Source organism: Oncorhynchus masou, chromosome 29, assembly GCF_036934945.1.
Source record: "Oncorhynchus masou masou isolate Uvic2021 chromosome 29, UVic_Omas_1.1, whole genome shotgun sequence".
NCBI lineage: Eukaryota > Metazoa > Chordata > Actinopteri > Salmoniformes > Salmonidae > Oncorhynchus > Oncorhynchus masou.
The window spans coordinates 63363250-63381249 of NC_088240.1; the positions used below are offsets into that span (position 1 = coordinate 63363250).

At 43.0% G+C, this 18000-nt stretch overlaps 1 long non-coding RNA gene across 1 annotated transcript; it reads left to right on the plus strand.

Annotated features, from left to right (window-relative positions):
* Window positions 1-1019: 1019 nt before the first annotated feature.
* LOC135520245 (uncharacterized) lies at window positions 1020-14078 on the plus strand. The gene is made up of 3 exons (XR_010452361.1): window positions 1020-1159; window positions 7438-7674; window positions 11389-14078. It is a non-coding gene; the product is annotated as an uncharacterized LOC135520245 (long non-coding RNA).
* Window positions 14079-18000: the final 3922 nt, after the last annotated feature.

An 18000-nucleotide genomic window follows, 5' to 3' on the forward strand; every position in this document is an offset into this window, starting at 1 on the left:
TTCTCTGTCGTTCTCGCTCTCCCTCCATCTCTTCTGTCAGTCTTTAGAACACGTATAGATGGGAGGAGCCTCGTTGTGAGGCTGGGCACACAGGAAAACTTTTTATTGGCCCTTGTGCAATGTGCCATAAATGTGTGTACTCTGTGTGTGTGTGTGTGTGTGGGGGGGGGGTGTATCTGTGTGTGTAGGTTTGCACTTGTGTGTGTTTGTGCTTTTGTGCATATTCTGACACCAACCTTGAACATGCCTTTCCCAATTTAGTGTGGAATCTCTGATAGATATGCAAACGCAAGAGACAAACCCTTCTCTCTGCATCTTCCAGTAAAACAGTTTTAATTTAAAAAATACATTTTGGACATGGCGGGGGGTGGCGTTTGAAGCCATCACCCTCCTATGGAGCCAATCCTTGTGAGAGACTGCCTCACCATAGGGGTGGGCGCAGGGGTGGAGAGGGGTGGTCTGGGAAGACTGGCGCCGTAACCAGTTTGGACTGGTGTTTTGATCAAGCCTCACGCTGATTATTGGACTTTGAGGAGTCAAGGCTTTGGCTGCCATTTTATGGGCTGGCCATCCAATCAAAGGCTTTGTAACAGCAGAACAGTGAGGGTGGATTGGCAGGGAAATGTTGGCAGGCCAATTGCTGATGAGTACTTTAAGCAGAGGGTCAGGAGGTTCTGGTATGTTGTGAACTGTTAAGTACACATTCGATTAAAGTTGATTAATTTAAAATAATCAGCATTTCTTACATTTTAGGTTCTGCATGAATGTGACCAGACCTCTCTATAGAACTGCTAAAGTTTACTTAGGGTGCTCTTAAGTTTGAAAAGGGAAATTCAAGTCTTAATTTTTCTGATTGTTTATACGGTCTTTTTCCTGATTATAGGTCAGAATCTGGCCCTTGCGTATCACCTGTGGCACAAGAGGATGGGCAGCCTTAGGGGTTGGTTGTTATCTTTGGTTATCTAGCTGTATGAGTGGTGTACATTCTTCATAAAGCTAGATAACCGAAAGTAACAAGAATCCCATTACGCTCCTGAAAGGCACCAACATCCCCAACACATATCCCCCATGCTGCACCACCCCATTCTACCAATCACAGCAAAACAAGCAACGAAAATGGCCGACATCATAGGACAACGGAAGCAGAAGAAAAAGTCAAGTAAGTCGTGTGATGTCCTCCAATTACACAGGTTTATGTGTGTATGTGTACATGTGTCTTTTTAGCTCAGCTTGACAATTACAACTATCTGTCTCTGTTATTGCGTCAAATATATCACAATTGCCTTTGAGAATTTTAGCAGTAGATTTGAGAGTTTGAGTATTTGTTGAGTTTCTTATAAATTTACGTCTTTGAGTATTCACATTTTTGAGGCATTGAGATTTTCCCCTGAGCCGTAGAGTTGGGAAATCCTGATCGCTTTGAGATTGATCTCTAAAAATAATGAGTTATACACAATGCCATACACATATTTCCTCATATTTGCACATGGCCGATGGCATTGGTCCCTCGCAGCCCGGTTGGTCCAACAGGATCACTTGTAATCTAATAATCCCCCGATCCCTCTGTGTGGGGCTGCATGCAGCAGCTTATCCTTACGATCACATGGCCAGCAGTGGTGGGCGGGTCCCAAAGAACCAACACCAACACAGCACCTGAATGGTGCTGACTGCGGACTTTGCCGAAATGCTTAACAAATTGGCCAGTCAGTAGCTGAAAGTAATAGCTTCCCATCACTGTAGCAATTCTGTACTCGGCTGATGGGGTTTTAGTTAAAAGACTGTTTGGAAAACAGGTGAAATTAATAGAAAGTATGGTTGCTGATTATAGCCTCTAATGTCATACATTATTTGGATTGTGGAAGTTTACAATGGACTTTTTAAGTTAATCCCATCATCATGTCCCCTGCCAGCACATAGTCGAATGGACAGATTTGTTTGAGGCCAGTTTTGTTAAGCTAGACGGTTGTTTATTTGATTTATCCCCCTCTTTCTTTCATATGGGAAGGTGTTTGATTTTGGTTTTGTTTGGGAGTTTGATTTGAGGTGACAGTTGGCTTGGTTGTGAATGTGCCAATGGGAAGCCTCCATTGCATGAGGTGCTACCATGTGGAAAGGCCTGATGGATCTTGTTGAATGCCACTGTGTGGGGCTCTGTGGAGGAGTGGTCCGAGGGCAATCAACCAGAAACTGCCCCCAGTGACAGAGCCATGAGAGAGGGAACAATCCGGGCCTCAGCCCATAGTGGGGAGTAATTGGTCAATCAGATCTTCACACCTTCAATCAGCCATCAAGGCAATGATGTTGATTTCTTTTCAACTAGAAAAAGAATCATGTCGAGTGAGGCTTCTAGTATGATTTTTCTGTCTTTCGGCCAAATCAGCCTTCCATAGCTTCAAGACATTACAGAGAAATTGGAGAGTAAATTGTATACTATAGCACCAGTATGTTTGAAAAACATGTTATTCATCTGGTGATCAATGGCCTAAACAGGGTTTCAATCACATGCACTCTGCTAAATTTATACATTTGAATTCTGCTTTGATAACAAACACAATGTTGACTCCAATATGGCACGTTGGACTAGACTGAAACTCCTGTTGGAGCGTTTGTATAGCAACAACACTCACAATGTCATTCTTAGCGGGTTGTGCAGTGGTCCCTGCCTGCTGCATTGCAGGTGCTGAGTGTGACATTTGAGCTCAGGGCTCAGCGAGGGAGTGAGAGAGACGAGGGCCTTGACAGGAAGTGACAGGCAGTGATGTCACCACCTCCGGTGGCACAGTGGTACCTGGCTCTTTGTCTGTTTTCCCTAGCTACTGTCATTAACAATGGAATAATCCAGGGGAACTGGAACAATGCCCCAATGACTGTTCTTGGCTGTTATCTGTGGTTTTATATACATGCCATTGCGGCTGTTCATGTGACAAATTGGCTTTTTACAAAGTGTTATGCAAGTAAAATTTGATTGAATGACAACATTTCTAGTTAGAGATTTCAGCAAAGTTAGATTCACTTTCTGACATCAGTTTGTATTTCTTTTTCAGGCAGTAAAAACATTTTTTTTCTCTCCAATTAGCTACAGTTTGTATGATAAGCATGAATAGTATTTGAAGAAACGATGATATGATGTCAGTAACAGATGCCCATGAAGATGTGTGCACTGGTGCAGCTGTTTTGTTTGTGGCGATAAGGAGGATAACTTTGTGTGGCACAGTCATATCAATAACAGTCCACACTAGGGACCCTAGAGTACAGTTGCAAAACCAGGAGTTCTGGAACACCAGGGAATTCATTGAAAGTTCCTGGAATTTTGCAACCCTACCCCAGAGGAAAGACGGCCTTAGCACTGCCTGCCTGAAAATGGCACAAAAACAGGAGTTCCACAAAACCTCCAGGACTCTACTGTAGCCCTGTCTGGAGTGGAGGCAGGGAAAGAGAGAGGGGGATAAAGAGAAAGGATGGAGGGAGGGAGAGGAGAAAGGAAGGGAGGCAGAGAGAGGGTTTGGTGGATTTGTCTTAGCTTTCAGGCACTAGGCAAGCAGATTTAGACTCCAAGTGTCAAGTAGAAAAGCAGGCATTGTGGCCGGGCCCTGACGGCCCCACACCAGTAGACTTTACAGTCAATAGACTTAGTCCACTTGTCACAGGGAGACAATGGGCTCCTTTACCACCATTTCAGCACCTCCGGGTCCTAACAGCCAGACGGGTTTCTGAAAAAGGCCCAGTGAATCTTACCCCTATTTCTCTGCCTCCCTTTCTCTCAACAGAACACACCAACAGAGTTTGGAAAATGGCTTCACTGTTGGGCTGGTACAGAGGGGCAGACTTTGCCATTTCTAAAGTGGCCCCCGCCTCCCTGTCGCTCACAGAGAAATTAATCTATTTCATGCGTTTACAGAAGTCAATGGGCCCACCCAGACAAAGGAGATCAAGTTTGGTAACTTAGCAGTAACAGGTGTACTTTGACTTGGTTCGGACCACACCGGAGTTGGGTGCTATTGTTGGACCCTCCCTGACAGTTTCGACTTGTGTGGAGATAAAGATGGAACTGCTTTACAGCCTTTTACAATCTACTTTATATGTTTCCTCTTGGAAGTTAGTGCTGGGAGTTTGTTTGGCCTAGCTGTCCAAGATCAGTCTCTTATCATTTCTCGGTCTTTGAAAATGCTTCTCAGTTTTGCTACAATTCATCATTGATTTGCCAAGAAGTCTCCAAAGGAAGACAGGAGTTATGTTTAGATCTCCTTCCACTGTTGCCCCAGGGAGCTAGTGAAGGGTAAACAATCCAAATAGGGAAATATCAGAAGGATTTCAGAACACTGTACATTCTAGCATTTAGAACAATGTGCTCAACTGGTAATGCTTTAACACAGGATGCATTTTTTGAAAAAAGCAAATCATTTTCTGTATATTTTAACAGTTAGGAAAAAGAGCCTCTCAACAAAAAGATAAATATTACATTTTCAGAAGTTCGGAAAATATTGCACAAACTGAAACAAACTATTTCAGTCTTGAACAAAGCTTTTGGACAGAGCCAGACAGAGCCTCAGTCCACAGAAGGCCATTCTGGTGAAATGACTTGTCAGAACGTCATGTGAAGGGGCTGTTCAGACCGAAGCTGCTATGGCAGCCATTGTCTTGTTCTCGCTCACACACCTACGAGTCCAGAGTAAGCACACAATTTCATTGTTCCCTGAGCTGTTAATATCAGAGGCTTCATAATGGAACCCATTCGCCATATTTGCATATGGCACTTTTCCAACAAGGACTCGGAGCGGGCTTGAAAGGACTCGGAGCGGGCTTGAAAGGACTCGGAGCGGGCTTGAAAGGACTCGGAGCGGGCTTGAAAGCCGGCCCACTTTAGTGCCAATGGCAGAAAAATGTCAAGTGCCAATTAGGAGAGGTTTGCCACCATTCAGTGGTACCCCACCCCCTCTACTACTGCCCTTCCTCCTAACCTACTCTCTCATACTCCAAGGCCCTTCCCTTCACCCCTATCCATACTCCCCCATTACAGCCTACAAAATAGTGCCTCCCTACTGGCACCCTGAAACAAAAGCTGCCTCCTTCCTCTAGCCTGAGAGTGAAAACAGATAGCAGCTCTCTCCTCCCCGATTAGTCTGCTCTCTTCGTTGGTTCACCAAATGTCATGTATAGGCTAGGCTGGTAGCTAGTTAGTAGATTCCAAACCAGATTGGTGGAGTTAGTTTGTAGCTCTTGGGCTACTTGCATGTGTAGCTTGGCCGGAGAATGGAAAAGCACCACTACAATATGCTTGACTATTTAGTGCTAAAACAATGCAAAGGCTAACATAATAGCTCCAGCAACCTCTTCATCAAGCTAGCATGTTGATACAATAGCTCCAGCAACCTCTTCATCAACCTAGTATGTTGATACAATAGTTCCAGCAACCTCTCCATCAACCTAGCATGTTGATACAATACTCCAGCAACCTCTTCATCAACCTAGCATGTTGATACTGTAGCTCCAGCCATCTCTTCATCAACCTAGCATGTTGATACTGTAGCTCCAGCAACCTCTTCATCAACCTAGCATGTTGATACAATAGTTCCAGCAACCTCTTCATCAACCTAGCATGTTGATACTGTAGCTCCAGCAACCTCTTCATCAACCTAGCATGTTGATACTGTAGCATTGTTGTCTTTGTTATGATGAAGTTTCACAACATTTGATCTCATACAGCCAACCATCTGTGACTCCAATAGCATATTTTAGACAACAATCTCCTTCTAGGTCACAGCCTTTCTACCACTGTATTAGATTATATTTTTACGTGATCACATAACCTTTCATGTGGTTTTGGTAGGATTTACAGTACATTTTGGGATATTTCACATGATTACATAGGCCATGCCCTGCAAACAAAATGTCACACAGTCACAGTGTTTTCAATTTACATAGTTGACACACATGATTACATTGTTTATTTATTTATGCCCTCCCCTGGGATATGAACTCACAACCTCTTGGTTCAATGCATTACGTACAATCTTCCTGCTACGCCACCATGTCTGTGCCAATAACTGATTTTACCTCTATTCCTATACTTTGGACTTCAAAGTAAATCTCAGCTTTGTTAAAAAAACAAAACACTCAATAATAACTATTATATCTATCATTGTGATTCAGGAGTAAGTAAATAATATGCCCCACCAACATATTGTCAACTATATAGAAAACCCCCAAATTGATGAAATAAGTAAAGGAAATCAATGATGAGATCGTCAGATTAATTTAGAACTAAAATAGCAGTGCAGATGGCACTCTTGAGCTAATTGCAGAGATGCATTGTAGGTAATTAATCTGTGGAGGACTTCTGAGAATACTACAGACTTTGTGACACAGCAGAAAGATCAGCGTACTCCAAATATAGAGAGTGTGATTTTAAATCCCAGGTGCGTCCCTAAGTGATCAAATGTAATCATATCGATTAAATATACAGTATGACACTATTTTATCTGAACAGCTTACCACTTACCTTAAAACTCCAATATTATTTCATTATTTCCCTTACAAAAAAAACATGAAAAGAGACACGTGAGATTAGTTGTTCACGTGAAACAATATGTTCACATGTATTACTTTTTGAGTTCTCATGTTAACACCACTTTTTCACATGTGTGGAGAATAAAGTTTTCACCTCACGTGATATGCAGTAAAAGCAACATGTGAAATAAGCAGTTTCACATTGTGAAAAACATTTAAAAAATGTAAACATTTTGCATCCCCATGTCACATTTCTTTCACGAGATCATGTTTCGCGTGTGCTCAAATGTTTTCACATGTGTAGCTTCACATTATCACATTAACTTCACCAAAGATCACGTGATCACATGTGAAATTCATGTGTTTATTCCATAACAGAGCTCAAGTTCTTGTTGCGTCCTTGAATGAAAGTAAAGACATTTATTGTGGAATGGCTGAAAAGGCTATGTTAGCTGATGTGAGTCTGAACTTAACTTCATATGAAACTTGTGTGATATCAAGTATTGTGTTAAAATACAGTGTAGTCAGAAAAAAAGACAAGACATCTTTATAATACAAAAGGTAATCTTGTTTGTCCAATTGGGGCCACTGTTGTTCCTCCACATACCATTTCCCTAACTTACCGCCTCCTGCCACTCAAAAGGATTTTCCCCCTGTTCTTTTTCTCTTTCATTCTTTCATTCAATCTCTGTGTCAATTTTTTTTCTTCCCAGTCTTGATTCTCAGATGGTTGGATCTGATTTGCATGCATTTGCATAATGAAAGTCATTTGCATGCTCAGGGGCAGACTGTACCATGAGAAAAGACATGAAAAGGTGTGTGTGTGGGGTGTGTGTGTATACGTACATATGCATGTATGTGTATCTCGGCTGGTTAAACTGCATACTCACATTTTCTCTTTTTGCCTCCCTATTCTTATTTTTTGTGCAGACTACCAACACCACCATGACAGAATGCTGGCAAAATTAGGCTGAAAAACAGGGAGAGGAGGAGAGGTTGCTGTTGACTCTGACTCCCTCTCCTCCGTATCTCCTCTCCCCTTCTCCCCTCCCTCGCTTCATCCTCAGCTGCCTTCCCCATTCTCCTGTACCGCGTGACGCAGCCCACGCCACCATCTTAGGACGACGCTCGCTGGCATGAAATGGAAGTGAGGACCAGAGAGAGCAGGTAACAACAACAGCCCTGCACCCGCCATGCTGCATCACGCCTCCATAACACCACCACCATCACCCCATCCTTTCCTCCTCCTCCGGACCCTCCCTTCTCTCTCGCTCCCTCCCTCTGCCAGGCTGGCCTTGCCTTTAAGCACCTCAGATGTGTTTGCTAATTGCAGAAATCACGAGACGCGTTGATGGAGGGGGGAGGAAGGCTGGGTTTTTTGTGTGTGTGCTTGCATTAAATCCCTCCTCGCTCTTGCTCTCTCTCAGGCATTCAGTGGGCATCTGTGCTCTGAACAGCCCAGTTTTCTTCCCGTTTGGGAATTGTTGTGCCATCCTCTTCACACACGCCCGACATGGCGGCGGCTGCCATTTTGGTTGAAATACGCGGGCCGTATTCCCTGGTCAGAATAACTGAGACATGAATGTTCCACATTTAGCATATTATATAAGATAGTTACACCCAGAGTATATTAGCTAGGGCTATATTTTATCATCACTATTCTTATTATCATTTGTAATCAAAGACAGAGTATGCTTTTTGCAATATTTATTTTTTACCAAGTCTTATCATTCCTTTTTTGTAATTAATTATCCTGATTTCCTGACATGTACAGATTTACGCTAATGACTGTTTAGTTAAACATTCTAAAAGCAGCTCAGAGCATCTCATTAAAGGACAGAACTGTGACGTCCACGAGTCAGTGAATATGCTACTCAGACAGACACTGCAGTACAACACCAACACATAGCGAAAGGGACCAGGAGAGAGTGAGTGTGGTTGAGGGACAGAGAGAGGGAGTGAGAGAGGCAGAGGCCGAATGAGAGTATGATAGCGAGGTCTCAGTGGAGGAAAGCTGTCTTTGTGTTGGTGGGTGAGGTGTTGGGGGAGCTGGTGCTGAGACAAGTCATGTATTGTTCTCCTAAGCAAGCTTGTTGTAGCGACTCCTGTATTCCGAGCAGAGAGCTCCAAGTTTAAAAAACGCTTAATAACCCAAACACCAATTAGAGTCGGCTGGGTCCTATTAAATAAGGCAGCCGGTAAACAATGTGTGCCATTGTCCGTGCCACACGGAGAGAACTCCCTTTGTTTGTGTCTGCGTACTGGAGGTCGAGACAGTGCTATGGCTAAGATACTGTACAGTGCCAGAGCATTGCTAATGGATAGGCTACTGAGTTACTACCTATGCATATGGACGGTGAAACACTAGAGTGCTCTAAAGTCTGTCTCGTCGACAATCCCGCCAAGGTATTCCGCTGCATGAGGTCTACAGAGACATTGCTGTTAGGACTAGACATAATGAATTTATTAAGGTTATTAAAATAAATTATAGCTTCTGATTAAGCCAAATGTGGAGAGAGAAGAAAATCATGACAAAACCACAACATTCACATTGGAGCTTCATCGGACCATTAGCTGGTAGCAGTTTTTAATTAAAGTTGTTTTTGTCTAAGTTTCTATGTTGGGGAGCCAGTCTAACAAAACATTGCATGAGAACCTTAATAGTAACAGTGTAATCTAATGCAAACCCACTAATCACGGGCAGTCTCTGTAAACAGGTGGTAGATTGAGCAGGGGCCACGGCCATTCTCAATTTACTGTGTAAATTATGCAGAGCCCAAAACAATACAAACAGTAGACAGTGGAGTGGCTGGCGTTGGGTAATGAGATGATGTGTGGCCTGTGCGGGCTGGGAGCGAGGCGAGTCGAGGGGGTGGGTGGGCACAGTCAGCAGCTTGCGTCTGAGTGTGCGGGTCTGGAGGGCTGGAGTTTGGGCAGGGGGCAGACACTGTCCCGTCTGCACACACCCCTCCTGCCTAGACTAGAGGGTGGGGGGAGGCAGCTGGGACCTGGAGCACCCTCCCCCATACCTCCAGCAAAAGCTCCAGTCTTGGGAACTTTTGTGGAAGGCAGAGGTCCCCCCAATATTGGCACGTAGGGGCCCCCTAAAGTCTGGCTGTGTCTGTGGCTCCCACTCACCCCCTCCCTCCTGTCTCCCCACAGCTTCCCAACCCCACACCTCCCTCCCCACTCCCTGCCTCTCTCCCCAATGTGACGCTGGGGGCCTGGGAAGGACTTGAAGTTCACGGCCAGACCTCCTATTGAGCTGACAGGCTGACTGTTTGCTCAATTCGACTCCCTATTCAAGACTGAGCTAGAGGGGGAGTTTAAGGGGTGTAGGGTGGGGGTGTTGGTGGGGGGGACACCATAGCACTGTGATTATTCATTCAGAGGGAGAGACACGTGAATGGAGAGAGAGGAAAGGCCAGGAAGAAGATAAAGGGTAGAAGGGAGGGAGAATAGACAGGGTGCATAAATAAGAGTGAGGATTCCGTGCACAAAGTTTGCTCTGAGCAGTGTGTGCCCCCTCTCACACTCCCTTAGACTCTTAATTACCAGAGTCCTCCACTCTACTCTCTCCCTCCTTTCTCTTTCTCTCCTCCTCTCACAATCATTCTCATCATCCTCTATGTCCCCCTGTCCCCCTGGTTTTATTGGCCCACATGCTGTGGTTGTAAATTTACCATTAACTAGCTCATTCACCGTAGGCCACTCAACAAAAACAAGACCATGATTCCCAATAACTCAAACCGACACCAATACCCTAAACCCCTTTTGTGACTCCACTTCTGTCTCATTTTACGTTTAATTAGAAATGTCCTTCCTTGACTTGTAGTTAGCCCATTGACATACAGTACAGTTTAAACTGCTATCAAGATGCTAGCTGGCATGGCTAACATGATTCTGGCTAAAAGCTAATATGGCTAACATAATTCTAGCTAATAGCTAATATGGCAGACATGATGCTAGCTAGTTAGCATGCTGGCTCTACCCATTGTAGTTTTGAACCCAGAAAACCGCAAACATCATGGCTAGTTCTCTATGTACTCTATGACCCTTGGGTAAGATTTTAAGTTGCTTGTCTGAGTGGCTCTAAAATAAAAGGGCCCCCAGCTCTCAGAAGTCCCTCAGTCTCAGCTCCTACAGCTTAGGGTGTGTCACATGCTTCCTCTTTGCATTATGGCCCCGTAGTGTACCAGGCTCCCAACAGTGGCTTTCAACTTCACCCTCAATTCCCTTGGCTAGCTGGCAGGCTTACCTCAGCTAAAACCAGACCAGGCGCACCTAAGACCACTTGTCAGAAACTCCCTGATGGTTTTTGCTATATGAAAGAGACTGTCAGTTCACTAGAAAAGATTTTAAAACATAATGTACTGGCTTTATTGTGAGTTTGTTTTATTTCTCCTGATGTTTTAACCAGTGGTTGGAACCGGTTCAGGGAACAGAACCGAAAACCAGAAAATAACAAAACATGTCAAGGAATGGAAATAGAACTGGGAACGAAAGTAATCTCCCGTGTTCCCGGAACAGAACCGCTATTTTCAAATCTTGAAAACTGGTTAATAATGTTATTTTTTGTTCCAAAAATATCCCTAATGTCTAGTGTATAATTCTGCAATTCAGTGAAGTTCTGATGCTAGTAATAGCCTATACACAATCCCAATTTATGTAATGATGCTCAGCGCTTCAAACCATGCTCCTCCATTTCTCTCGCTCTCTCCCCACCTGTTGAAAATTCAGTTCCATCATCTCTGACCAATTAAACATGTAGCCTGCACGTTCCACAGCAAGAACAAAAAATATAGAGGTTCAGTTCGGAATGATTGGAAAATAATTTGGGTCCCAACCCCTGCTTCTAACATACTATCTTTTTTCCTCCAGGCAAATAATGGTCCAGAACACTGGGAGAGGGCAGAAATGACAGCGAGCAGTAATCCATTTGGAGAAGAGAAGTTGCCCACAAACTACCAACCCATCCCTAGTATTTGCAATGGAACAGGCCCATTACAACAATGTTTGTCCACTACACTCCGACTTGTGCCACAACATTTGAGCATCAGAGCACTTTAGCTGCCTCTGACATGTGGTTGGACCTCTGGCCTGGGTTTTGTTATCCAACAAGGGCCAATCAGGATTGGTTTTCTTTCCTTTCATTAAGCCAATAAGAAAGTGGGGTGGTGGCATGGAAAACAAGAGTAAATATCTCAAGATCCAAGATGAACAGAGAAGCACTGATTCTTGGATACACTGTGCTATGAATGAGAAACATAATATAATAATAATATATCCCATTTAGCAGACGCTTTTGTCCAAAGCGACTTACAAGTCGGCTGGGGCCACTACTTTTACATATGGGTGGCCCTAGTGGGAATCGAACCCACGACGCTTGGCGTTGCAAGCGCCATGCTCTACCGACTGAGCCACACATGACATGTGATGTGTACCTACAGTATTTGCTTGCAGCCTCAATAACATCTACACTGAGTGTCCAAAACATTAAGAACATCTGCTCTTTCCATGACATAGACTGACCAGGTGAATCCAGGTGAAAGCTATGATCCCTTAATGATGTCACTTGTTAAATCCACTTCAAATCAGTGTAGATGAAGGGGAGGAGACAGGTTAAATAAGGATTTTTAAGCCTTGAGACAATTGAGACATGGATTGTGTCTGTGCCATTCAGAGGTTGGATGGGCAAGACACAAAAATGTAAGTGCCTTTGAACAGGGTATGGTAGTAGGTGCCAGGCACACTGGTTTGTGTCAAGAACTGCAACACTGCTGGGTTTTTCACCCTCAACAGTTCCCCGTGTGTATCAAGAATGGTCCACTAGCCAAAGGACATTCAGTCAACTTGACACAACGGTGGGAAGTTTTGGAGTCAACATAGGCCAGCATCCCTGTTGAACGCTCTTCAACACCTTGTAGAGTCCAAGCCCCAACGAATTGAGGCTGCAACTCAATAGTAGGAAGGTGTCCTTAAATGTTTTGTACACTCAGTGTGTGTTACATGTGAGGAAATGTTCCTTGCAATACAGATTATTAGGTGCAAACATTTCTATAATAGCATAGAGCACTTTACTACTACTACTACTACTACTACTACTTTAATTTAAAGTAAATAACAATGTATGAATAGAGTCCATGGTGTTTCATGGGAATGTTGTATAACAAGCTATATAAATAACATAGACCTACCTAGAATTTTTTTGCCCATTTTTGTTTTTATATTTTATTGTTTACTAGTTGCTATGACTGACAGACACATGAATGTGAGACCCACGGCAGCAGTGAAGAATACTGCACTGCGATTGGACGGCTCCGTGTGTCATATGACACAGAGGCGAATAGGAGAGCTGTTGTCTTTATACTCTATGCAACTGTTTTTGGCCTGCTACCAAATATATTGGGCAAGCCTTCAACAGGATTATTTTTGGGCAAACAATCTCATGAAATATTACACTGTTTGTTCAGTTCTCTCTTACCATGTAGTTTGTTGTTGTGTGTGTGTGTGTGTGTGTGTGTGTGTGTGTGTGTGTGTGTGTGTGTGTGTGTGTGTGTGTGTGTGTGTGTGTGTGTGTGTGTGTGTGCGTGTGAAAGAAGGAAAGAGTGAACGTTAGAGAGAAAGTTAGACATTACAGATGAACATAACACATTTGATTTATAAAACAAATTGTGGAAAGACATTTTAGTTTGCATTTGTCAATAACAGAGTTGAATATGCTGGCCCTAAGCCTCTGCCAACGCAAATCAGTGTAGGAATTACACATCTAATATTCCTGATGGCAGAGCTCTGTTTGATCAGCAGTGTGGTTTATAGGGAGTAAGCTAGGCTGCACGGACAGAACATTCTAAACCACTTAATCTTTCCAAGTAGGCTTTGAATGCAGTAGCCTGGCTTTCCCTAGCAAACCACGTCAGCGTAATACAAGGTACTTTAGCGTAAGACATGATAAAAACAGAGAATTCAAATACTTCCTTAATTTCCTGTCCCTTCACATTATCGCACAGATACACACACACGCAAGCAAATGCAATAATTGCAAGCACTATCATAGACTAGTTTGTTTTATATACATTTTCAGGAAGTGGCACATTTTTATTCTAATTGATAATGTATGCAAATCTTTTAAATATTCATTTTAACAATCTATTCAGCGCTTGTGCAATTGAGTTGAAGGAGACTATCTTGGTCTGATTTTGTAAATGTATTATTTTGATCATCTTGAGCATCACAATGCTATATTATTACATCTGCCTGGATAAGCTTGAAATTGAAAAAACATTTTTAATCCGTAACTAAAAGTCACTTCAGGGATGGCTAAAACCAGTTTATCCGCATTTAATCAACAAATTGTGGTCGCTGAAATGTTTAAATAATTATTTGTTTCTTGTTTTGTTTTGCACCGAGATGAAATGTCTATTCAGATATTTTGAAGCAACCGATGTTGTTTGTGTTATGTAATCTAGTGTGTATTATGTAATGCTAGATTGCACTGAATGAACCACGTGCCTTTGTATGAAAAACAAACTTTGTCCTGTCATGGATTAGTAATAAAAGTTTACATTGAAAACAAACAGAAAACAACAGTTTTGTTCTATTTCTGTCCATCTCCATGAATCTTTTGGCATATAAGAAAGAGAAGGTGGAAGACTCACAAAAAAAAAAATCACTGACAGTATATCACAAGACATACTTGCCCTAATTTGAAGCGGTTAGCAGGTTTACTGATAACTCAGAGCCAGGACTGGAAAATACTATTGCCAAATTCCACAGGATTAAGGATCTTATACGTTTAGTGTTGAGCTACTTGAGATCACAATAATCATTATAATAGTTGTGATAAAAAGTCAAATCTTCAAATAATTCCAATTCAATACATGGTTGAGATGGATTTTTTTGTAAACGCAATCCATAACTGCTTTCATTTATTTTAAGTTTACTGAATTTTAAATAACCCTCAACACACACACACTCGTGCGCACATGCACACACACACTCGTGTGCACGCACACACACACACACACACACACACACACACACACACACACACACACACACACACACACACACACACACACACACACACACACACACAACCCTACTCGGGTGTGTAGTCCTGTGTGTACTGCATGTTACAGTGTAATGTCACTGAGATGTTTGACACCACATTTGGCAAATGTGCCAACAACCGGCATATGGGCCCTCACAAGTCACTACCATTGTCATGTAAAAGAGTCTGCTGACCCTAGTGTATAGGTCTGTATATATACTTTAAAACAAATGAAATGCAACCCGAACAGCATAGGTTTATCAAGCAGTTGTTTTCATTTTAGGAATCTTTGCAATTTAATGTAAACATTTGAATGCTGCAAGCATGCCGACACAGGATTTTGATAACCACATTGGATAGTGTCAGAGTTCTGAAAGAAACTACTGTTTTGTATAACTATGGCCAGTAGAAAACAAGTGGCTGTACAATTAAACATCCACTCCACGCAAATATTATAGTGCCCTTATTAACCGGGCCAGGTTGCAAGTACATTATGTTCCAGGCATTAACATCCAGTCTTTTGTGACATCTCCCCTCGCCCCCCATGTTTCTTGGCAGTGTTATCGTTCTCATAATCTAATTCACTGGTTTCTGTCAACCTGCCAAGAGACAAGTTGCATTAGTTGAGCGCTATAGGCTTTAATGAACTGAGCCGTGATGTTAAGCACATTTGAGCAATGCTAGCTACACAACGGAACTGTTGTCGGACTGATGGTGGATTATGATCTGAGCTAGCTGCTGCTTGAACTCACAGGTTGGTCAGGGTCAGATCCAGGGTAAAGTCACCCAGCTTGTCTGTGGAACGCTCCTGCTACTCGCCAAGATACGCTCGGCTTCTTTTGTAGCCCCGTCATCCATTGGCATCATGTCAACAAGAGGGAGCCATGGAAAATAGAGGAAGATTTCAATGTTCTATAATCATATGGGCTACAAATCGTATTGGCTCTGTGAGCGTCATTTGAAGATGCACAATATTGATTTACAATACCTGAGGTCACTTGACATTTTATCGCCTGATAATGTGAATGCTTCAAACAAAGGATTAGCATGGGCAAATAAGGAGTTTCTGTAGTTAACATTTAGAGGGTGAAGCCTTCTTTCGTGAGAAGCATGCGTTAGCTACGTCTAACATGAGAGCGGTGTATGAAGAGACTCTTAGGCATTCCAAGATGGAAAAATATGTCTGTCAACATATGGTCTGTCAACGTAGCTTTAACCTGATACGTAAAATGGAAGATTCACATTTCTGACCATAGCTGTTTGATGGACAGTGGCACCAGGCCAGTGCCAAGGGAGTACAGAGGGGAAAATGGCATGTATTGGTAGTTGCCCAAGGGTCAGGAACTTGGGTGCTGCTCCTTTCATAGTTTCCTCAGCATCATCATTAACATGCAGGAATGTGCCCTTAGGAGTCCATTCTGTGTGGTTTTGGAGGGAAACGTGTTCTCAACCCATCACTATGGACAAGTATAATTTTGACCTCTTTAAGCGGTTGTTGGTCCACAGTTTGCTGCTTTTTTTCGCTGCACTGCCGTCTTTCGTTTGACGGCCGTTCCATGCAGTGAGCAAAAAGACAGTGGCCAGAGGTGCATGCTAAAAATATGATGAATATTTAATCAACAGAAAAATGTTATCAACAGAAAATGTAATAAAGTAACAAAGTACTGGGCTGAAATTCCACTGGATCAAGTGAAAAGCATTGATCACTGATCAATTGTGGCCACTGTCTTTGTTTTGTGTGGCTCAGTCGGTAGAGCATGGCGCTTGCAACGCCAAGCGTCGTGGGTTCGATTCCCGCTGGGGCCACCCATATGTAAAAGTAGTGGCCCCAGCCGACTTGTAAGTCGCTTTGGACAAAAGCGTCTGCTAAATGGGATATATTATTATTATATTTTTTTGGATGCGTTATGCGAATCCTGTCCTGGAATGTCAAACAGCTTGGACAGAGCTGGCGAATGGAGGCAGTAAGAACTGTGAGTAATAGCGTCTCTTTCACAGCCCTCCCAACCCCCTGCATCCGCCTCAACCGCCAAAACGTCCCTCCAAACTTTATGGTGATGTCATTCATATGCAAAAGAGGCGTGCTTTCAGTGAAGGAGTGAATGAGTGAGTGTGTGCATGCACATGTTACTCGAGTAGTTGATTCCATTACTTGAAGCACCATTACACTTGCCTGTCACTAACCAAACGACCTGAGAAAAATGTGTACACCTAAATCACCCACCTCCCACCATCCCCCACCTCCACTTACTCATCCTCACTATCAAGTTCTTTTGGCGCAAGCCTTATTTGGATCCTGTTAAAATATAACCTATAATTTGTTCTTGAGCAATCTTATACATGTACACTCTCAATGGGGCGCATTGGATTGTTGAGGCTAACTAAGTATAGCCTGCTATAATTATTTAACAAGCGGGATCTAGTTTCCTTCTGTCTTTAATTATGACCATTGCATTTGTAAAGTGAATTGGTGGAAGGTCAAATGCAACTCAAAAGGTTGGTTTTACAATCTCGTAAAATTAAACGCATTCTGCCATGTTTGCTCAGTTTAAGCACTCTACTCTCATTTGGTGTGGTCGAGGGGAAGTTTAAACGTCACTGAGGGGTTAGGCTAACTCAATAACTATCACAAATCAACATTGCTGTTGTTGAAAGGGTCTTGATCTCTCCTTGACTGACAGAAATCCTATCATCTTGTCTTTGGTTTCGACCTACATTAACTGTGCCTCCACTCCAATTGCAGCTTCTCTTTAACGTAGAATATTTTTGCCTCAGATGTTGAAACCATAAAATAAGTTAATTATGGGGAATTATATTAAACAGTGCCGTTTTGATTTGATTGCTGATTAAATACCAATCAATCTCATTAGATAATGAATCAAATCTGACACTTTTGACAGATTCTGAAACGTGTGTCTAGTGTCTTATCATGGGAAGGCAGAAAGCTAGTGGAGCTTCTCCCCTAATCCCTTAAAAACAAAAGAATAAATCTGAGTTCCAGTGTGTGGGAATAGAACCCTTGGGTCAAATTAGCATACACACACAGTGGCATTGGATGGGACCAGAAGGGTGTCCCGAAAGCAACCCTGGAAGGTCTGAGGAAGGCCCCATTAATAGGCGGAGGAGGCTAGAGAAGAGAGGGGCTGGGGGTTGCGAATAGAGGTGCGAAGAGTTAATGCAGACAGTTCAACAAAGGCATCCACCGCCATCGGGGCAGAGAGGAGCACGGGAAAAGAGCCGGGGTCAAGGGGAACTCAGGGGGGTTCAAGTTCAAGGCAACTGTCACTGTCTGCATTTTAAGTGCCGTACCACACCCACCCAGTTCTTCTACTCCCATTGGTACCCCCATTCTCTCCTCTTCCCAACATTAAATCTGAGGCTAAACACAAATTCCCTTTTGTCTCACTGCTGCCCTATCGACAAAATAAAGGTGTAAGTAA